The 20,794-nt window shown below is 44.9% G+C and overlaps 16 non-coding genes across 16 annotated transcripts; all 16 read left to right on the top strand.

Moving 5' to 3' along the window:
• Positions 1-445: 445 nt before the first annotated feature.
• LOC141239688 (U2 spliceosomal RNA) lies at positions 446-636 on the top strand. The gene has a single exon (XR_012305040.1). It is a non-coding gene; the product is annotated as a U2 spliceosomal RNA (small nuclear RNA).
• A 1,115-nt stretch (positions 637-1,751) lies between these two features.
• On the top strand, positions 1,752-1,942 carry LOC141239840 (U2 spliceosomal RNA). Its single transcript, XR_012305188.1, has one exon. It is a non-coding gene; the product is annotated as a U2 spliceosomal RNA (small nuclear RNA).
• Positions 1,943-3,057: 1,115 nt separating this feature from the next.
• On the top strand, positions 3,058-3,248 carry LOC141239687 (U2 spliceosomal RNA). Its single transcript, XR_012305039.1, has one exon. It is a non-coding gene; the product is annotated as a U2 spliceosomal RNA (small nuclear RNA).
• Positions 3,249-4,366: 1,118 nt separating this feature from the next.
• On the top strand, positions 4,367-4,557 carry LOC141239685 (U2 spliceosomal RNA). The gene has a single exon (XR_012305038.1). It is a non-coding gene; the product is annotated as a U2 spliceosomal RNA (small nuclear RNA).
• Positions 4,558-5,675: 1,118 nt separating this feature from the next.
• LOC141239684 (U2 spliceosomal RNA) lies at positions 5,676-5,866 on the top strand. Its single transcript, XR_012305037.1, has one exon. It is a non-coding gene; the product is annotated as a U2 spliceosomal RNA (small nuclear RNA).
• A 1,112-nt stretch (positions 5,867-6,978) lies between these two features.
• On the top strand, positions 6,979-7,169 carry LOC141239822 (U2 spliceosomal RNA). The gene has a single exon (XR_012305171.1). It is a non-coding gene; the product is annotated as a U2 spliceosomal RNA (small nuclear RNA).
• A 1,115-nt stretch (positions 7,170-8,284) lies between these two features.
• On the top strand, positions 8,285-8,475 carry LOC141239683 (U2 spliceosomal RNA). Its single transcript, XR_012305036.1, has one exon. It is a non-coding gene; the product is annotated as a U2 spliceosomal RNA (small nuclear RNA).
• A 1,115-nt stretch (positions 8,476-9,590) lies between these two features.
• LOC141239682 (U2 spliceosomal RNA) lies at positions 9,591-9,781 on the top strand. The gene has a single exon (XR_012305035.1). It is a non-coding gene; the product is annotated as a U2 spliceosomal RNA (small nuclear RNA).
• Positions 9,782-10,896: 1,115 nt separating this feature from the next.
• On the top strand, positions 10,897-11,087 carry LOC141239821 (U2 spliceosomal RNA). The gene has a single exon (XR_012305170.1). It is a non-coding gene; the product is annotated as a U2 spliceosomal RNA (small nuclear RNA).
• A 1,115-nt stretch (positions 11,088-12,202) lies between these two features.
• LOC141239681 (U2 spliceosomal RNA) lies at positions 12,203-12,393 on the top strand. Its single transcript, XR_012305034.1, has one exon. It is a non-coding gene; the product is annotated as a U2 spliceosomal RNA (small nuclear RNA).
• Positions 12,394-13,508: 1,115 nt separating this feature from the next.
• LOC141239680 (U2 spliceosomal RNA) lies at positions 13,509-13,699 on the top strand. Its single transcript, XR_012305033.1, has one exon. It is a non-coding gene; the product is annotated as a U2 spliceosomal RNA (small nuclear RNA).
• Positions 13,700-14,814: 1,115 nt separating this feature from the next.
• LOC141239830 (U2 spliceosomal RNA) lies at positions 14,815-15,005 on the top strand. The gene has a single exon (XR_012305179.1). It is a non-coding gene; the product is annotated as a U2 spliceosomal RNA (small nuclear RNA).
• A 1,115-nt stretch (positions 15,006-16,120) lies between these two features.
• LOC141239679 (U2 spliceosomal RNA) lies at positions 16,121-16,311 on the top strand. The gene has a single exon (XR_012305032.1). It is a non-coding gene; the product is annotated as a U2 spliceosomal RNA (small nuclear RNA).
• A 1,118-nt stretch (positions 16,312-17,429) lies between these two features.
• LOC141239677 (U2 spliceosomal RNA) lies at positions 17,430-17,620 on the top strand. Its single transcript, XR_012305030.1, has one exon. It is a non-coding gene; the product is annotated as a U2 spliceosomal RNA (small nuclear RNA).
• Positions 17,621-18,735: 1,115 nt separating this feature from the next.
• Positions 18,736-18,926, top strand: LOC141239859 (U2 spliceosomal RNA). The gene has a single exon (XR_012305206.1). It is a non-coding gene; the product is annotated as a U2 spliceosomal RNA (small nuclear RNA).
• A 1,115-nt stretch (positions 18,927-20,041) lies between these two features.
• Positions 20,042-20,232, top strand: LOC141239858 (U2 spliceosomal RNA). The gene has a single exon (XR_012305205.1). It is a non-coding gene; the product is annotated as a U2 spliceosomal RNA (small nuclear RNA).
• Positions 20,233-20,794: the final 562 nt, after the last annotated feature.

Below are 20,794 nucleotides of genomic sequence, written 5' to 3'. Positions count from 1 at the left end.
AATGTGGCAATGGAACGCTGGCTGCGCGTGTCATAATAGGCTCTGAGCCTTTATATACCTGTGCACAGCAGCAGCCACCTTCAGTCTGCTGCTGGACAGCCAGCAGCAGCAGCAGCAGCAGGAGAGGTATGTAATCAGGAGCCCTCCTGCTAAGGGTAGACAGCTGCTCGTTCCACCCCACCCCCCGCCTTAATTGGTTCTCCTCCCTTCCAACGGTGTTGAGGCGGGTGGGAACAGCAGGGGGTGAAGGTGCTGTGTTTAAAGAGGTGGAGTTATGCAGATCTAAAACGCGTGGATTGCAGCAGCAGCAAGCCGAAAAGTGCAGGCATGTAAGGGATCTAGAGGTTGACAACATGTCTTCTTAACGGGAGTCCAGGAGCTCATCTCCACAAATGGACTTTTCAGGATCCTTGGGTGGCTCCGTAGTTTGAAACCAATTCTGGTTATCGCTTCTCGGCCTTTTGGCTAAGATCAAGTGTAGTATCTGTTCTTATCAGTTTAATATCTGATACGTCCCCTATCTGGGGACCATATATTAAATGGATTTTTAGAACAGGGAGATGGAAAAAGAGCTTGCTCTGTCCACTCCACGCATTGACCTGGTATTGCAGTATCTCCAGGACCGGTGCACCCCTTCTTTAATGCAGTTTCTAAAATCAGAAAGAATTGAATTCAATGTTTTTTGTTCATTTTGCTTGTTTGTCGGATTTTGGGATGGACTCTTTGGCTTTGCTTTTCCTCTCCTCATTGGATTTTTCATGTTCAAAGTTGCAGAAGCCAGATTACAAGCTCATTTTGGTTCAACTTCAGCAACTGTGCATTGCATTGCCATGTAATGTGATGCAATGCTATCTTTCTAGCTCTCCCTTTTTACTTCCTTTTGGATAAACAGACATATTAGGCAAGCATTTTGGAGCTTTCACCTAAATAACTACAGGTGGTGAGATAAGCTGCACAATATAATTGACCTTTCAGTATATTGTTGCACACACACCATCTATTTAGCAAATGCCCTTGTTATCAACAGCAGCCTTTTAAACTCACCTGAGCTAACAGGTATGTGCGCTGGTTACTCTGCTGCGCTTAAAATTTCTTTTTTGGTTTGCTACAATGCCTTTTCTGAAACGTTGTCTCCTTCTGCTGGAACACTGACTTCTTTCATTTAATGCCTGCAGACTATAAAAGAGAACCCAACCCAAAAAGTTTGGTTGATTAGTCTGTGGCATTCTGTTAAACTGTTGCTTATGGCGGTCTCTGTGAGCTTCTCAGCGACATTCAGCCAGTCAGGTATCCTGCCTGCAGTAGATGGAATGTGGCAATGGAACGCTGGCTGCGCGTGTCATAATAGGCTCTGAGCCTTTATATACCTGTGCACAGCAGCAGCCACCTTCAGTCTGCTGCTGGACAGCCAGCAGCAGCAGCAGCAGGAGAGGTATGTAATCAGGAGCCCTCCTGCTAAGGGTAGACAGCTGCTCGTTCCACCCCACCCCCCGCCTTAATTGGTTCTCCTCCCTTCCAACGGTGTTGAGGCGGGTGGGAACAGCAGGGGGTGAAGGTGCTGTGTTTAAAGAGGTGGAGTTATGCAGATCTAAAACGCGTGGATTGCAGCAGCAGCAAGCCGAAAAGTGCAGGCATGTAAGGGATCTAGAGGTTGACAACATGTCTTCTTAACGGGAGTCCAGGAGCTCATCTCCACAAATGGACTTTTCAGGATCGTTGGGTGGCTCCGTAGTTTGAAACCAATTCTGGTTATCGCTTCTCGGCCTTTTGGCTAAGATCAAGTGTAGTATCTGTTCTTATCAGTTTAATATCTGATACGTCCCCTATCTGGGGACCATATATTAAATGGATTTTTAGAACAGGGAGATGGAAAAAGAGCTTGCTCTGTCCACTCCACGCATTGACCTGGTATTGCAGTAACTCCAGGACCGGTGCACTCCTTCTTTAATGCAGTTTCTAAAATCAGAAAGAATTGAATTCAATGTTTTTTGTTCATTTTGCTTGTTTGTCAGATTTTGGGATGGACTCTTTGGCTTTGCTTTTCTTCTCCTCATTGGATTTTTCATGTTCAAAGTTGCAGAAGCCAGATTACAAGCTCATTTTGGTTCAACTTCAGCAACTGTGCATTGCATTGCCATGTAATGTGATGCAATGCTATCTTTCTAGCTCTCCCTTTTTACTTCCTTTTGGATAAACAGACATATTAGGCAAGCATTTTGGAGCTTTCACCTAAATAACTACAGGTGGTGAGATAAGCTGCACAATATAATTGACCTTTCAGTATATTGTTGCACACACACCATCTATTTAGCAAATGCCCTTGTTATCAACAGCAGCCTTTTAAACTCACCTGAGCTAACAGGTATGTGCGCTGGTTACTCTGCTGCGCTTAAAATTTCTTTTTTGGTTTGCTACAATGCCTTTTCTGAAACGTTGTCTCCTTCTGCTGGAACACTGACTTCTTTCATTTAATGCCTGCAGACTATAAAAGAGAACCCAACCCAAAAAGTTTGGTTGATTAGTCTGTGGCATTCTGTTAAACTGTTGCTTATGGCGGTCTCTGTGAGCTTCTCAGCGACATTCAGCCAGCCAGGTATCCTGCCTGCAGTAGATGGAATGTGGCAATGGAACGCTGGCTGCGCGTGTCATAATAGGCTCTGAGCCTTTATATACCTGTGCACAGCAGCAGCCACCTTCAGTCTGCTGCTGGACAGCCAGCAGCAGCAGCAGCAGGAGAGGTATGTAATCAGGAGCCCTCCTGCTAAGGGTAGACAGCTGCTCGTTCCACCCCACCCCCCGCCTTAATTGGTTCTCCTCCCTTCCAACGGTGTTGAGGCGGGTGGGAACAGCAGGGGGTGAAGGTGCTGTGTTTAAAGAGGTGGAGTTATGCAGATCTAAAACGCGTGGATTGCAGCAGCAGCAAGCCGAAAAGTGCAGGCATGTAAGGGATCTAGAGGTTGACAACATGTCTTCTTAACGGGAGTCCAGGAGCTCATCTCCACAAATGGACTTTTCAGGATCCTTGGGTGGCTCCGTAGTTTGAAACCAATTCTGGTTATCGCTTCTCGGCCTTTTGGCTAAGATCAAGTGTAGTATCTGTTCTTATCAGTTTAATATCTGATACGTCCCCTATCTGGGGACCATATATTAAATGGATTTTTAGAACAGGGAGATGGAAAAAGAGCTTGCTCTGTCCACTCCACGCATTGACCTGGTATTGCAGTATCTCCAGGACCGGTGCACCCCTTCTTTAATGCAGTTTCTAAAATCAGAAAGAATTGAATTCAATGTTTTTTGTTCATTTTGCTTGTTTGTCGGATTTTGGGATGGACTCTTTGGCTTTGCTTTTCTTCTCCTCATTGGATTTTTCATGTTCAAAGTTGCAGAAGCCAGATTACAAGCTCATTTTGGTTCAACTTCAGCAACTGTGCATTGCATTGCCATGTAATGTGATGCAATGCTATCTTTCTAGCTCTCCCTTTTTACTTCCTTTTGGATAAACAGACATATTAGTCAAGCATTTTGGAGCTTTCACCTAAATAACTACAGGTGGTGAGATAAGCTGCACAATATAATTGACCTTTCAGTATATTGTTGCACACACACCATCTATTTAGCAAATGCCCTTGTTATCAACAGCAGCCTTTTAAACTCACCTGAGCTAACAGGTATGTGCGCTGGTTACTCTGCTGCGCTTAAAATTTCTTTTTTGGTTTGCTACAATGCCTTTTCTGAAACGTTGTCTCCTTCTGCTGGAACACTGACTTCTTTCATTTAATGCCTGCAGACTATAAAAGAGAACCCAACCCAAAAAGTTTGGTTGATTAGTCTGTGGCATTCTGTTAAACTGTTGCTTATGGCGGTCTCTGTGAGCTTCTCAGCGACATTCAGCCAGCCAGGTATCCTGCCTGCAGTAGATGGAATGTGGCAATGGAACGCTGGCTGCGCGTGTCATAATAGGCTCTGAGCCTTTATATACCTGTGCACAGCAGCAGCCACCTTCAGTCTGCTGCTGGACAGCCAGCAGCAGCAGCAGCAGCAGGAGAGGTATGTAATCAGGAGCCCTCCTGCTAAGGGTAGACAGCTGCTCGTTCCACCCCACCCCCCGCCTTAATTGGTTCTCCTCCCTTCCAACGGTGTTGAGGCGGGTGGGAACAGCAGGGGGTGAAGGTGCTGTGTTTAAAGAGGTGGAGTTATGCAGATCTAAAACGCGTGGATTGCAGCAGCAGCAAGCCGAAAAGTGCAGGCATGTAAGGGATCTAGAGGTTGACAACATGTCTTCTTAACGGGAGTCCAGGAGCTCATCTCCACAAATGGACTTTTCAGGATCCTTGGGTGGCTCCGTAGTTTGAAACCAATTCTGGTTATCGCTTCTCGGCCTTTTGGCTAAGATCAAGTGTAGTATCTGTTCTTATCAGTTTAATATCTGATACGTCCCCTATCTGGGGACCATATATTAAATGGATTTTTAGAACAGGGAGATGGAAAAAGAGCTTGCTCTGTCCACTCCACGCATTGACCTGGTATTGCAGTATCTCCAGGACCGGTGCACCCCTTCTTTAATGCAGTTTCTAAAATCAGAAAGAATTGAATTCAATGTTTTTTGTTCATTTTGCTTGTTTGTCGGATTTTGGGATGGACTCTTTGGCTTTGCTTTTCCTCTCCTCATTGGATTTTTCATGTTCAAAGTTGCAGAAGCCAGATTACAAGCTCATTTTGGTTCAACTTCAGCAACTGTGCATTGCATTGCCATGTAATGTGATGCAATGCTATCTTTCTAGCTCTCCCTTTTTACTTCCTTTTGGATAAACAGACATATTAGGCAAGCATTTTGGAGCTTTCACCTAAATAACTACAGGTGGTGAGATAAGCTGCACAATATAATTGACCTTTCAGTATATTGTTGCACACACACCATCTATTTAGCAAATGCCCTTGTTATCAACAGCAGCCTTTTAAACTCACCTGAGCTAACAGGTATGTGCGCTGGTTACTCTGCTGCGCTTAAAATTTCTTTTTTGGTTTGCTACAATGCCTTTTCTGAAACGTTGTCTCCTTCTGCTGGAACACTGACTTCTTTCATTTAATGCCTGCAGACTATAAAAGAGAACCCAACCCAAAAAGTTTGGTTGATTAGTCTGTGGCATTCTGTTAAACTGTTGCTTATGGCGGTCTCTGTGAGCTTCTCAGCGACATTCAGCCAGCCAGGTATCCTGCCTGCAGTAGATGGAATGTGGCAATGGAACGCTGGCTGCGCGTGTCATAATAGGCTCTGAGCCTTTATATACCTGTGCACAGCAGCAGCCACCTTCAGTCTGCTGCTGGACAGCCAGCAGCAGCAGCAGCAGCAGGAGAGGTATGTAATCAGGAGCCCTCCTGCTAAGGGTAGACAGCTGCTCGTTCCACCCCACCCCCCGCCTTAATTGGTTCTCCTCCCTTCCAACGGTGTTGAGGCGGGTGGGAACAGCAGGGGGTGAAGGTGCTGTGTTTAAAGAGGTGGAGTTATGCAGATCTAAAACGCGTGGATTGCAGCAGCAGCAAGCCGAAAAGTGCAGGCATGTAAGGGATCTAGAGGTTGACAACATGTCTTCTTAACGGGAGTCCAGGAGCTCATCTCCACAAATGGACTTTTCAGGATCCTTGGGTGGCTCCGTAGTTTGAAACCAATTCTGGTTATCGCTTCTCGGCCTTTTGGCTAAGATCAAGTGTAGTATCTGTTCTTATCAGTTTAATATCTGATACGTCCCCTATCTGGGGACCATATATTAAATGGATTTTTAGAACAGGGAGATGGAAAAAGAGCTTGCTCTGTCCACTCCACGCATTGACCTGGTATTGCAGTATCTCCAGGACCGGTGCACCCCTTCTTTAATGCAGTTTCTAAAATCAGAAAGAATTGAATTCAATGTTTTTTGTTCATTTTGCTTGTTTGTCGGATTTTGGGATGGACTCTTTGGCTTTGCTTTTCTTCTCCTCATTGGATTTTTCATGTTCAAAGTTGCAGAAGCCAGATTACAAGCTCATTTTGGTTCAACTTCAGCAACTGTGCATTGCATTGCCATGTAATGTGATGCAATGCTATCTTTCTAGCTCTCCCTTTTTACTTCCTTTTGGATAAACAGACATATTAGGCAAGCATTTTGGAGCTTTCACCTAAATAACTACAGGTGGTGAGATAAGCTGCACAATATAATTGACCTTTCAGTATATTGTTGCACACACACCATCTATTTAGCAAATGCCCTTGTTATCAACAGCAGCCTTTTAAACTCACCTGAGCTAACAGGTATGTGCGCTGGTTACTCTGCTGCGCTTAAAATTTCTTTTTTGGTTTGCTACAATGCCTTTTCTGAAACGTTGTCTCCTTCTGCTGGAACACTGACTTCTTTCATTTAATGCCTGCAGACTATAAAAGAGAACCCAACCCAAAAAGTTTGGTTGATTAGTCTGTGGCATTCTGTTAAACTGTTGCTTATGGCGGTCTCTGTGAGCTTCTCAGCGACATTCAGCCAGCCAGGTATCCTGCCTGCAGTAGATGGAATGTGGCAATGGAACGCTGGCTGCGCGTGTCATAATAGGCTCTGAGCCTTTATATACCTGTGCACAGCAGCAGCCACCTTCAGTCTGCTGCTGGACAGCCAGCAGCAGCAGCAGGAGAGGTATGTAATCAGGAGCCCTCCTGCTAAGGGTAGACAGCTGCTCGTTCCACCCCACCCCCCGCCTTAATTGGTTCTCCTCCCTTCCAACGGTGTTGAGGCGGGTGGGAACAGCAGGGGGTGAAGGTGCTGTGTTTAAAGAGGTGGAGTTATGCAGATCTAAAACGCGTGGATTGCAGCAGCAGCAAGCCGAAAAGTGCAGGCATGTAAGGGATCTAGAGGTTGACAACATGTCTTCTTAACGGGAGTCCAGGAGCTCATCTCCACAAATGGACTTTTCAGGATCCTTGGGTGGCTCCGTAGTTTGAAACCAATTCTGGTTATCGCTTCTCGGCCTTTTGGCTAAGATCAAGTGTAGTATCTGTTCTTATCAGTTTAATATCTGATACGTCCCCTATCTGGGGACCATATATTAAATGGATTTTTAGAACAGGGAGATGGAAAAAGAGCTTGCTCTGTCCACTCCACGCATTGACCTGGTATTGCAGTATCTCCAGGACCGGTGCACCTCTTCTTTAATGCAGTTTCTAAAATCAGAAAGAATTGAATTCAATGTTTTTTGTTCATTTTGCTTGTTTGTCGGATTTTGGGATGGACTCTTTGGCTTTGCTTTTCTTCTCCTCATTGGATTTTTCATGTTCAAAGTTGCAGAAGCCAGATTACAAGCTCATTTTGGTTCAACTTCAGCAACTGTGCATTGCATTGCCATGTAATGTGATGCAATGCTATCTTTCTAGCTCTCCCTTTTTACTTCCTTTTGGATAAACAGACATATTAGGCAAGCATTTTGGAGCTTTCACCTAAATAACTACAGGTGGTGAGATAAGCTGCACAATATAATTGACCTTTCAGTATATTGTTGCACACACACCATCTATTTAGCAAATGCCCTTGTTATCAACAGCAGCCTTTTAAACTCACCTGAGCTAACAGGTATGTGCGCTGGTTACTCTGCTGCGCTTAAAATTTCTTTTTTGGTTTGCTACAATGCCTTTTCTGAAACGTTGTCTCCTTCTGCTGGAACACTGACTTCTTTCATTTAATGCCTGCAGACTATAAAAGAGAACCCAACCCAAAAAGTTTGGTTGATTAGTCTGTGGCATTCTGTTAAACTGTTGCTTATGGCGGTCTCTGTGAGCTTCTCAGCGACATTCAGCCAGCCAGGTATCCTGCCTGCAGTAGATGGAATGTGGCAATGGAACGCTGGCTGCGCGTGTCATAATAGGCTCTGAGCCTTGATATACCTGTGCACAGCAGCAGCCACCTTCAGTCTGCTGCTGGACAGCCAGCAGCAGCAGCAGCAGGAGAGGTATGTAATCAGGAGCCCTCCTGCTAAGGGTAGACAGCTGCTCGTTCCACCCCACCCCCCGCCTTAATTGGTTCTCCTCCCTTCCAACGGTGTTGAGGCGGGTGGGAACAGCAGGGGGTGAAGGTGCTGTGTTTAAAGAGGTGGAGTTATGCAGATCTAAAACGCGTGGATTGCAGCAGCAGCAAGCCGAAAAGTGCAGGCATGTAAGGGATCTAGAGGTTGACAACATGTCTTCTTAACGGGAGTCCAGGAGCTCATCTCCACAAATGGACTTTTCAGGATCCTTGGGTGGCTCCGTAGTTTGAAACCAATTCTGGTTATCGCTTCTCGGCCTTTTGGCTAAGATCAAGTGTAGTATCTGTTCTTATCAGTTTAATATCTGATACGTCCCCTATCTGGGGACCATATATTAAATGGATTTTTAGAACAGGGAGATGGAAAAAGAGCTTGCTCTGTCCACTCCACGCATTGACCTGGTATTGCAGTATCTCCAGGACCGGTGCACCCCTTCTTTAATGCAGTTTCTAAAATCAGAAAGAATTGAATTCAATGTTTTTTGTTCATTTTGCTTGTTTGTCGGATTTTGGGATGGACTCTTTGGCTTTGCTTTTCTTCTCCTCATTGGATTTTTCATGTTCAAAGTTGCAGAAGCCAGATTACAAGCTCATTTTGGTTCAACTTCAGCAACTGTGCATTGCATTGCCATGTAATGTGATGCAATGCTATCTTTCTAGCTCTCCCTTTTTACTTCCTTTTGGATAAACAGACATATTAGGCAAGCATTTTGGAGCTTTCACCTAAATAACTACAGGTGGTGAGATAAGCTGCACAATATAATTGACCTTTCAGTATATTGTTGCACACACACCATCTATTTAGCAAATGCCCTTGTTATCAACAGCAGCCTTTTAAACTCACCTGAGCTAACAGGTATGTGCGCTGGTTACTCTGCTGCGCTTAAAATTTCTTTTTTGGTTTGCTACAATGCCTTTTCTGAAACGTTGTCTCCTTCTGCTGGAACACTGACTTCTTTCATTTAATGCCTGCAGACTATAAAAGAGAACCCAACCCAAAAAGTTTGGTTGATTAGTCTGTGGCATTCTGTTAAACTGTTGCTTATGGCGGTCTCTGTGAGCTTCTCAGCGACATTCAGCCAGCCAGGTATCCTGCCTGCAGTAGATGGAATGTGGCAATGGAACGCTGGCTGCGCGTGTCATAATAGGCTCTGAGCCTTTATATACCTGTGCACAGCAGCAGCCACCTTCAGTCTGCTGCTGGACAGCCAGCAGCAGCAGCAGCAGGAGAGGTATGTAATCAGGAGCCCTCCTGCTAAGGGTAGACAGCTGCTCGTTCCACCCCACCCCCCGCCTTAATTGGTTCTCCTCCCTTCCAACGGTGTTGAGGCGGGTGGGAACAGCAGGGGGTGAAGGTGCTGTGTTTAAAGAGGTGGAGTTATGCAGATCTAAAACGCGTGGATTGCAGCAGCAGCAAGCCGAAAAGTGCAGGCATGTAAGGGATCTAGAGGTTGACAACATGTCTTCTTAACGGGAGTCCAGGAGCTCATCTCCACAAATGGACTTTTCAGGATCCTTGGGTGGCTCCGTAGTTTGAAACCAATTCTGGTTATCGCTTCTCGGCCTTTTGGCTAAGATCAAGTGTAGTATCTGTTCTTATCAGTTTAATATCTGATACGTCCCCTATCTGGGGACCATATATTAAATGGATTTTTAGAACAGGGAGATGGAAAAAGAGCTTGCTCTGTCCACTCCACGCATTGACCTGGTATTGCAGTATCTCCAGGACCGGTGCACCCCTTCTTTAATGCAGTTTCTAAAATCAGAAAGAATTGAATTCAATGTTTTTTGTTCATTTTGCTTGTTTGTCGGATTTTGGGATGGACTCTTTGGCTTTGCTTTTCTTCTCCTCATTGGATTTTTCATGTTCAAAGTTGCAGAAGCCAGATTACAAGCTCATTTTGGTTCAACTTCAGCAACTGTGCATTGCATTGCCATGTAATGTGATGCAATGCTATCTTTCTAGCTCTCCCTTTTTACTTCCTTTTGGATAAACAGACATATTAGGCAAGCATTTTGGAGCTTTCACCTAAATAACTAAAGGTGGTGAGATAAGCTGCACAATATAATTGACCTTTCAGTATATTGTTGCACACACACCATCTATTTAGCAAATGCCCTTGTTATCAACAGCAGCCTTTTAAACTCACCTGAGCTAACAGGTATGTGCGCTGGTTACTCTGCTGCGCTTAAAATTTCTTTTTTGGTTTGCTACAATGCCTTTTCTGAAACGTTGTCTCCTTCTGCTGGAACACTGACTTCTTTCATTTAATGCCTGCAGACTATAAAAGAGAACCCAACCCAAAAAGTTTGGTTGATTAGTCTGTGGCATTCTGTTAAACTGTTGCTTATGGCGGTCTCTGTGAGCTTCTCAGCGACATTCAGCCAGCCAGGTATCCTGCCTGCAGTAGATGGAATGTGGCAATGGAACGCTGGCTGCGCGTGTCATAATAGGCTCTGAGCCTTTATATACCTGTGCACAGCAGCAGCCACCTTCAGTCTGCTGCTGGACAGCCAGCAGCAGCAGCAGCAGGAGAGGTATGTAATCAGGAGCCCTCCTGCTAAGGGTAGACAGCTGCTCGTTCCACCCCACCCCCCACCTTAATTGGTTCTCCTCCCTTCCAATGGTGTTGAGGCGGGTGGGAACAGCAGGGGGTGAAGGTGCTGTGTTTAAAGAGGTGGAGTTATGCAGATCTAAAACGCGTGGATTGCAGCAGCAGCAAGCCGAAAAGTGCAGGCATGTAAGGGATCTAGAGGTTGACAACATGTCTTCTTAACGGGAGTCCAGGAGCTCATCTCCACAAATGGACTTTTCAGGATCCTTGGGTGGCTCCGTAGTTTGAAACCAATTCTGGTTATCGCTTCTCGGCCTTTTGGCTAAGATCAAGTGTAGTATCTGTTCTTATCAGTTTAATATCTGATACGTCCCCTATCTGGGGACCATATATTAAATGGATTTTTAGAACAGGGAGATGGAAAAAGAGCTTGCTCTGTCCACTCCACGCATTGACCTGGTATTGCAGTATCTCCAGGACCGGTGCACCTCTTCTTTAATGCAGTTTCTAAAATCAGAAAGAATTGAATTCAATGTTTTTTGTTCATTTTGCTTGTTTGTCGGATTTTGGGATGGACTCTTTGGCTTTGCTTTTCTTCTCCTCATTGGATTTTTCATGTTCAAAGTTGCAGAAGCCAGATTACAAGCTCATTTTGGTTCAACTTCAGCAACTGTGCATTGCATTGCCATGTAATGTGATGCAATGCTATCTTTCTAGCTCTCCCTTTTTACTTCCTTTTGGATAAACAGACATATTAGGCAAGCATTTTGGAGCTTTCACCTAAATAACTACAGGTGGTGAGATAAGCTGCACAATATAATTGACCTTTCAGTATATTGTTGCACACACACCATCTATTTAGCAAATGCCCTTGTTATCAACAGCAGCCTTTTAAACTCACCTGAGCTAACAGGTATGTGCGCTGGTTACTCTGCTGCGCTTAAAATTTCTTTTTTGGTTTGCTACAATGCCTTTTCTGAAACGTTGTCTCCTTCTGCTGGAACACTGACTTCTTTCATTTAATGCCTGCAGACTATAAAAGAGAACCCAACCCAAAAAGTTTGGTTGATTAGTCTGTGGCATTCTGTTAAACTGTTGCTTATGGCGGTCTCTGTGAGCTTCTCAGCGACATTCAGCCAGCCAGGTATCCTGCCTGCAGTAGATGGAATGTGGCAATGGAACGCTGGCTGCGCGTGTCATAATAGGCTCTGAGCCTTGATATACCTGTGCACAGCAGCAGCCACCTTCAGTCTGCTGCTGGACAGCCAGCAGCAGCAGCAGCAGGAGAGGTATGTAATCAGGAGCCCTCCTGCTAAGGGTAGACAGCTGCTCGTTCCACCCCACCCCCCGCCTTAATTGGTTCTCCTCCCTTCCAACGGTGTTGAGGCGGGTGGGAACAGCAGGGGGTGAAGGTGCTGTGTTTAAAGAGGTGGAGTTATGCAGATCTAAAACGCGTGGATTGCAGCAGCAGCAAGCCGAAAAGTGCAGGCATGTAAGGGATCTAGAGGTTGACAACATGTCTTCTTAACGGGAGTCCAGGAGCTCATCTCCACAAATGGACTTTTCAGGATCCTTGGGTGGCTCCGTAGTTTGAAACCAATTCTGGTTATCGCTTCTCGGCCTTTTGGCTAAGATCAAGTGTAGTATCTGTTCTTATCAGTTTAATATCTGATACGTCCCCTATCTGGGGACCATATATTAAATGGATTTTTAGAACAGGGAGATGGAAAAAGAGCTTGCTCTGTCCACTCCACGCATTGACCTGGTATTGCAGTATCTCCAGGACCGGTGCACCCCTTCTTTAATGCAGTTTCTAAAATCAGAAAGAATTGAATTCAATGTTTTTTGTTCATTTTGCTTGTTTGTCGGATTTTGGGATGGACTCTTTGGCTTTGCTTTTCTTCTCCTCATTGGATTTTTCATGTTCAAAGTTGCAGAAGCCAGATTACAAGCTCATTTTGGTTCAACTTCAGCAACTGTGCATTGCATTGCCATGTAATGTGATGCAATGCTATCTTTCTAGCTCTCCCTTTTTACTTCCTTTTGGATAAACAGACATATTAGGCAAGCATTTTGGAGCTTTCACCTAAATAACTACAGGTGGTGAGATAAGCTGCACAATATAATTGACCTTTCAGTATATTGTTGCACACACACCATCTATTTAGCAAATGCCCTTGTTATCAACAGCAGCCTTTTAAACTCACCTGAGCTAACAGGTATGTGCGCTGGTTACTCTGCTGCGCTTAAAATTTCTTTTTTGGTTTGCTACAATGCCTTTTCTGAAACGTTGTCTCCTTCTGCTGGAACACTGACTTCTTTCATTTAATGCCTGCAGACTATAAAAGAGAACCCAACCCAAAAAGTTTAGTTGATTAGTCTGTGGCATTCTGTTAAACTGTTGCTTATGGTGGTCTCTGTGAGCTTCTCAGCGACATTCAGCCAGCCAGGTATCCTGCCTGCAGTAGATGGAATGTGGCAATGGAACGCTGGCTGCGCGTGTCATAATAGGCTCTGAGCCTTTATATACCTGTGCACAGCAGCAGCCACCTTCAGTCTGCTGCTGGACAGCCAGCAGCAGCAGCAGCAGGAGAGGTATGTAATCAGGAGCCCTCCTGCTAAGGGTAGACAGCTGCTCATTCCACCCCACCCCCCGCCTTAATTGGTTCTCCTCCCTTCCAACGGTGTTGAGGCGGGTGGGAACAGCAGGGGGTGAAGGTGCTGTGTTTAAAGAGGTGGAGTTATGCAGATCTAAAACGCGTGGATTGCAGCAGCAGCAAGCCGAAAAGTGCAGGCATGTAAGGGATCTAGAGGTTGACAACATGTCTTCTTAACGGGAGTCCAGGAGCTCATCTCCACAAATGGACTTTTCAGGATCCTTGGGTGGCTCCGTAGTTTGAAACCAATTCTGGTTATCGCTTCTCGGCCTTTTGGCTAAGATCAAGTGTAGTATCTGTTCTTATCAGTTTAATATCTGATACGTCCCCTATCTGGGGACCATATATTAAATGGATTTTTAGAACAGGGAGATGGAAAAAGAGCTTGCTCTGTCCACTCCACGCATTGACCTGGTATTGCAGTATCTCCAGGACCGGTGCACCCCTTCTTTAATGCAGTTTCTAAAATCAGAAAGAATTGAATTCAATGTTTTTTGTTCATTTTGCTTGTTTGTCGGATTTTGGGATGGACTCTTTGGCTTTGCTTTTCTTCTCCTCATTGGATTTTTCATGTTCAAAGTTGCAGAAGCCAGATTACAAGCTCATTTTGGTTCAACTTCAGCAACTGTGCATTGCATTGCCATGTAATGTGATGCAATGCTATCTTTCTAGCTCTCCCTTTTTACTTCCTTTTGGATAAACAGACATATTAGGCAAGCATTTTGGAGCTTTCACCTAAATAACTACAGGTGGTGAGATAAGCTGCACAATATAATTGACCTTTCAGTATATTGTTGCACACACACCATCTATTTAGCAAATGCCCTTGTTATCAACAGCAGCCTTTTAAACTCACCTGAGCTAACAGGTATGTGCGCTGGTTACTCTGCTGCGCTTAAAATTTCTTTTTTGGTTTGCTACAATGCCTTTTCTGAAACGTTGTCTCCTTCTGCTGGAACACTGACTTCTTTCATTTAATGCCTGCAGACTATAAAAGAGAACCCAACCCAAAAAGTTTGGTTGATTAGTCTGTGGCATTCTGTTAAACTGTTGCTTATGGCGGTCTCTGTGAGCTTCTCAGCGACATTCAGCCAGCCAGGTATCCTGCCTGCAGTAGATGGAATGTGGCAATGGAACGCTGGCTGCGCGTGTCATAATAGGCTCTGAGCCTTTATATACCTGTGCACAGCAGCAGCCACCTTCAGTCTGCTGCTGGACAGCCAGCAGCAGCAGCAGCAGGAGAGGTATGTAATCAGGAGCCCTCCTGCTAAGGGTAGACAGCTGCTCGTTCCACCCCACCCCCCACCTTAATTGGTTCTCCTCCCTTCCAACGGTGTTGAGGCGGGTGGGAACAGCAGGGGGTGAAGGTGCTGTGTTTAAAGAGGTGGAGTTATGCAGATCTAAAACGCGTGGATTGCAGCAGCAGCAAGCCGAAAAGTGCAGGCATGTAAGGGATCTAGAGGTTGACAACATGTCTTCTTAACGGGAGTCCAGGAGCTCATCTCCACAAATGGACTTTTCAGGATCCTTGGGTGGCTCCGTAGTTTGAAACCAATTCTGGTTATCGCTTCTCGGCCTTTTGGCTAAGATCAAGTGTAGTATCTGTTCTTATCAGTTTAATATCTGATACGTCCCCTATCTGGGGACCATATATTAAATGCATTTTTAGAACAGGGAGATGGAAAAAGAGCTTGCTCTGTCCACTCCACGCATTGACCTGGTATTGCAGTATCTCCAGGACCGGTGCACCCCTTCTTTAATGCAGTTTCTAAAATCAGAAAGAATTGAATTCAATGTTTTTTGTTCATTTTGCTTGTTTGTCGGATTTTGGGATGGACTCTTTGGCTTTGCTTTTCTTCTCCTCATTGGATTTTTCATGTTCAAAGTTGCAGAAGCCAGATTACAAGCTCATTTTGGTTCAACTTCAGCAACTGTGCATTGCATTGCCATGTAATGTGATGCAATGCTATCTTTCTAGCTCTCCCTTTTTACTTCCTTTTGGATAAACAGACATATTAGGCAAGCATTTTGGAGCTTTCACCTAAATAACTACAGGTGGTGAGATAAGCTGCACAATATAATTGACCTTTCAGTATATTGTTGCACACACACCATCTATTTAGCAAATGCCCTTGTTATCAACAGCAGCCTTTTAAACTCACCTGAGCTAACAGGTATGTGCGCTGGTTACTCTGCTGCGCTTAAAATTTCTTTTTTGGTTTGCTACAATGCCTTTTCTGAAACGTTGTCTCCTTCTGCTGGAACACTGACTTCTTTCATTTAATGCCTGCAGACTATAAAAGAGAACCCAACCCAAAAAGTTTGGTTGATTAGTCTGTGGCATTCTGTTAAACTGTTGCTTATGGCGGTCTCTGTGAGCTTCTCAGCGACATTCAGCCAGCCAGGTATCCTGCCTGCAGTAGATGGAATGTGGCAATGGAACGCTGGCTGCGCGTGTCATAATAGGCTCTGAGCCTTTATATACCTGTGCACAGCAGCAGCCACCTTCAGTCTGCTGCTGGACAGCCAGCAGCAGCAGCAGCAGAAGAGGTATGTAATCAGGAGCCCTCCTGCTAAGGGTAGACAGCTGCTCGTTCCACCCCACCCCCCGCCTTAATTGGTTCTCCTCCCTTCCAACGGTGTTGAGGCGGGTGGGAACAGCAGGGGGTGAAGGTGCTGTGTTTAAAGAGGTGGAGTTATGCAGATCTAAAACGCGTGGATTGCAGCAGCAGCAAGCCGAAAAGTGCAGGCATGTAAGGGATCTAGAGGTTGACAACATGTCTTCTTAACGGGAGTCCAGGAGCTCATCTCCACAAATGGACTTTTCAGGATCCTTGGGTGGCTCCGTAGTTTGAAACCAATTCTGGTTATCGCTTCTCGGCCTTTTGGCTAAGATCAAGTGTAGTATCTGTTCTTATCAGTTTAATATCTGATACGTCCCCTATCTGGGGACCATATATTAAATGGATTTTTAGAACAGGGAGATGGAAAAAGAGCTTGCTCTGTCCACTCCACGCATTGACCTGGTATTGCAGTATCTCCAGGACCGGTGCACCCCTTCTTTAATGCAGTTTCTAAAATCAGAAAGAATTGAATTCAATGTTTTTTGTTCATTTTGCTTGTTTGTCGGATTTTGGGATGGACTCTTTGGCTTTGCTTTTCTTCTCCTCATTGGATTTTTCATGTTCAAAGTTGCAGAAGCCAGATTACAAGCTCATTTTGGTTCAACTTCAGCAACTGTGCATTGCATTGCCATGTAATGTGATGCAATGCTATCTTTCTAGCTCTCCCTTTTTACTTCCTTTTGGATAAACAGACATATTAGGCAAGCATTTTGGAGCTTACACCTAAATAACTACAGGTGGTGAGATAAGCTGCACAATATAATTGACCTTTCAGTATATTGTTGCACACACACCATCTATTTAGCAAATGCCCTTGTTATCAACAGCAGCCTTTTAAACTCACCTGAGCTAACAGGTATGTGCGCTGGTTACTCTGCTGCGCTTAAAATTTCTTTTTTGGTTTGCTACAATGCCTTTTCTGAAACGTTGTCTCCTTCTGCTGGAACACTGACTTCTTTCATTTAATGCCTGCAGACTATAAAAGAGAACCCAACCCAAAAAGTTTGGTTGATTAGTCTGTGGCATTCTGTTAAACTGTTGCTTATGGCGGTCTCTGTGAGCTTCTCAGCGACATTCAGCCAGCCAGGTATCCTGCCTGCAGTAGATGGAATGTGGCAATGGAACGCTGGCTGCGCGTGTCATAATAGGCTCTGAGCCTTTATATACCTGTGCACAGCAGCAGCCACCTTCAGTCTGCTGCTGGACAGCCAGCAGCAGCAGCAGCAGCAGGAGAGGTATGTAATCAGGAGCCCTCCTGCTAAGGGTAGACAGCTGCTCGTTCCACCCCACCCCCCGCCTTAATTGGTTCTCCTCCCTTCCAACGGTGTTGAGGCGGGTGGGAACAGCAGGGGGTGAAGGTGCTGTGTTTAAAGAGGTGGAGTTATGCAGATCTAAAACGCGTGGATTGCAGCAGCAGCAAGCCGAAAAGTGCAGGCATGTAAGGGATCTAGAGGTTGACAACATGTCTTCTTAACGGGAGTCCAGGAGCTCATCTCCACAAATGGACTTTTCAGGATCCTTGGGTGGCTCCGTAGTTTGAAACCAATTCTGGTTATCGCTTCTCGGCCTTTTGGCTAAGATCAAGTGTAGTATCTGTTCTTATCAGTTTAATATCTGATACGTCCCCTATCTGGGGACCATATATTAAATGGATTTTTAGAACAGGGAGATGGAAAAAGAGCTTGCTCTGTCCACTCCACGCATTGACCTGGTATTGCAGTATCTCCAGGACCGGTGCACCCCTTCTTTAATGCAGTTTCTAAAATCAGAAAGAATTGAATTCAATGTTTTTTGTTCATTTTGCTTGTTTGTCGGATTTTGGGATGGACTCTTTGGCTTTGCTTTTCTTCTCCTCATTGGATTTTTCATGTTCAAAGTTGCAGAAGCCAGATTACAAGCTCATTTTGGTTCAACTTCAGCAACTGTGCATTGCATTGCCATGTAATGTGATGCAATGCTATCTTTCTAGCTCTCCCTTTTTACTTCCTTTTGGATAAACAGACATATTAGGCAAGCATTTTGGAGCTTTCACCTAAATAACTACAGGTGGTGAGATAAGCTGCACAATATAATTGACCTTTCAGTATATTGTTGCACACACACCATCTATTTAGCAAATGCCCTTGTTATCAACAGCAGCCTTTTAAACTCACCTGAGCTAACAGGTATGTGCGCTGGTTACTCTGCTGCGCTTAAAATTTCTTTTTTGGTTTGCTACAATGCCTTTTCTGAAACGTTGTCTCCTTCTGCTGGAACACTGACTTCTTTCATTTAATGCCTGCAGACTATAAAAGAGAACCCAACCCAAAAAGTTTGGTTGATTAGTCTGTGGCATTCTGTTAAACTGTTGCTTATGGCGGTCTCTGTGAGCTTCTCAGCGACATTCAGCCAGCCAGGTATCCTGCCTGCAGTAGATGGAATGTGGCAATGGAACGCTGGCTGCGCGTGTCATAATAGGCTCTGAGCCTTTATATACCTGTGCACAGCAGCAGCCACCTTCAGTCTGCTGCTGGACAGCCAGCAGCAGCAGCAGCAGGAGAGGTATGTAATCAGGAGCCCTCCTGCTAAGGGTAGACAGCTGCTCGTTCCACCCCACCCCCCGCCTTAATTGGTTCTCCTCCCTTCCAACGGTGTTGAGGCGGGTGGGAACAGCAGGGGGTGAAGGTGCTGTGTTTAAAGAGGTGGAGTTATGCAGATCTAAAACGCGTGGATTGCAGCAGCAGCAAGCCGAAAAGTGCAGGCATGTAAGGGATCTAGAGGTTGACAACATGTCTTCTTAACGGGAGTCCAGGAGCTCATCTCCACAAATGGACTTTTCAGGATCCTTGGGTGGCTCCGTAGTTTGAAACCAATTCTGGTTATCGCTTCTCGGCCTTTTGGCTAAGATCAAGTGTAGTATCTGTTCTTATCAGTTTAATATCTGATACGTCCCCTATCTGGGGACCATATATTAAATGGATTTTTAGAACAGGGAGATGGAAAAAGAGCTTGCTCCGTCCACTCCACGCATTGACCTGGTATTGCAGTATCTCCAGGACCGGTGCACCTCTTCTTTAATGCAGTTTCTAAAATCAGAAAGAATTGAATTCAATGTTTTTTGTTCATTTTGCTTGTTTGTCGGATTTTGGGATGGACTCTTTGGCTTTGCTTTTCTTCTCCTCATTGGATTTTTCATGTTCAAAGTTGCAGAAGCCAGATTACAAGCTCATTTTGGTTCAACTTCAGCAACTGTGCATTGCATTGCCATGTAATGTGATGCAATGCTATCTTTCTAGCTCTCCCTTTTTACTTCCTTTTGGATAAACAGACATATTAGGCAAGCATTTTGGAGCTTTCACCTAAATAACTACAGGTGGTGAGATAAGCTGCACAATATAATTGACCTTTCAGTATATTGTTGCACACACACCATCTATTTAGCAAATGCCCTTGTTATCAACAGCAGCCTTTTAAACTCACCTGAGCTAACAGGTATGTGCGCTGGTTACTCTGCTGCGCTTAAAATTTCTTTTTTGGTTTGCTACAATGCCTTTTCTGAAACGTTGTCTCCTTCTGCTGGAACACTGACTTCTTTCATTTAATGCCTGCAGACTATAAAAGAGAACCCAACCCAAAAAGTTTGGTTGATTAGTCTGTGGCATTCTGTTAAACTGTTGCTTATGGCGGTCTCTGTGAGCTTCTCAGCGACATTCAGCCAGCCAGGTATCCTGCCTGCAGTAGATGGAATGTGGCAATGGAACGCTGGCTGCGCGTGTCATAATAGGCTCTGAGCCTTTATATACCTGTGCACAGCAGCAGCCACCTTCAGTCTGCTGCTGGACAGCCAGCAGCAGCAGCAGCAGGAGAGGTATGTAATCAGGAGCCCTCCTGCTAAGGGTAGACAGCTGCTCGTTCCACCCCACCCCCCGCCTTAATTGGTTCTCCTCCCTTCCAACGGTGTTGAGGCGGGTGGGAACAGCAGGGGGTGAAGGTGCTGTGTTTAAAGAGGTGGAGTTATGCAGATCTAAAACGCGTGGATTGCAGCAGCAGCAAGCCGAAAAGTGCAGGCATGTAAGGGATCTAGAGGTTGACAACATGTCTTCTTAACGGGAGTCCAGGAGCTCATCTCCACAAATGGACTTTTCAGGATCCTTGGGTGGCTCCGTAGTTTGAAACCAATTCTGGTTATCGCTTCTCGGCCTTTTGGCTAAGATCAAGTGTAGTATCTGTTCTTATCAGTTTAATATCTGATACGTCCCCTATCTGGGGACCATATATTAAATGGATTTTTAGAACAGGGAGATGGAAAAAGAGCTTGCTCCGTCCACTCCACGCATTGACCTGGTATTGCAGTATCTCCAGGACCGGTGCACCTCTTCTTTAATGCAGTTTCTAAAATCAGAAAGAATTGAATTCAATGTTTTTTGTTCATTTTGCTTGTTTGTCGGATTTTGGGATGGACTCTTTGGCTTTGCTTTTCTTCTCCTCATTGGATTTTTCATGTTCAAAGTTGCAGAAGCCAGATTACAAGCTCATTTTGGTTCAACTTCAGCAACTGTGCATTGCATTGCCATGTAATGTGATGCAATGCTATCTTTCTAGCTCTCCCTTTTTACTTCCTTTTGGATAAACAGACATATTAGGCAAGCATTTTGGAGCTTTCACCTAAATAACTACAGGTGGTGAGATAAGCTGCACAATATAATTGACCTTTCAGTATATTGTTGCACACACACCATCTATTTAGCAAATGCCCTTGTTATCAACAGCAGCCTTTTAAACTCACCTGAGCTAACAGGTATGTGCGCTGGTTACTCTACTGCGCTTAAAATTTCTTTTTTGGTTTGCTACAATGCCTTTTCTGAAACGTTGTCTCTTTCTGCTGGAACACTGACTTCTTTCATTTAATGCCTGCAGACTATAAAAGAGAACCCAACCCA

The sequence above is a fragment of the Phyllobates terribilis genome, unplaced genomic scaffold, assembly GCF_046119375.1.
Source record: "Phyllobates terribilis strain yellow unplaced genomic scaffold, ASM4611937v1 Scaffold_779__1_contigs__length_684578, whole genome shotgun sequence".
NCBI lineage: Eukaryota > Metazoa > Chordata > Amphibia > Anura > Dendrobatidae > Phyllobates > Phyllobates terribilis.
This window is presented reverse-complemented; position numbering and strand designations above follow the sequence as displayed.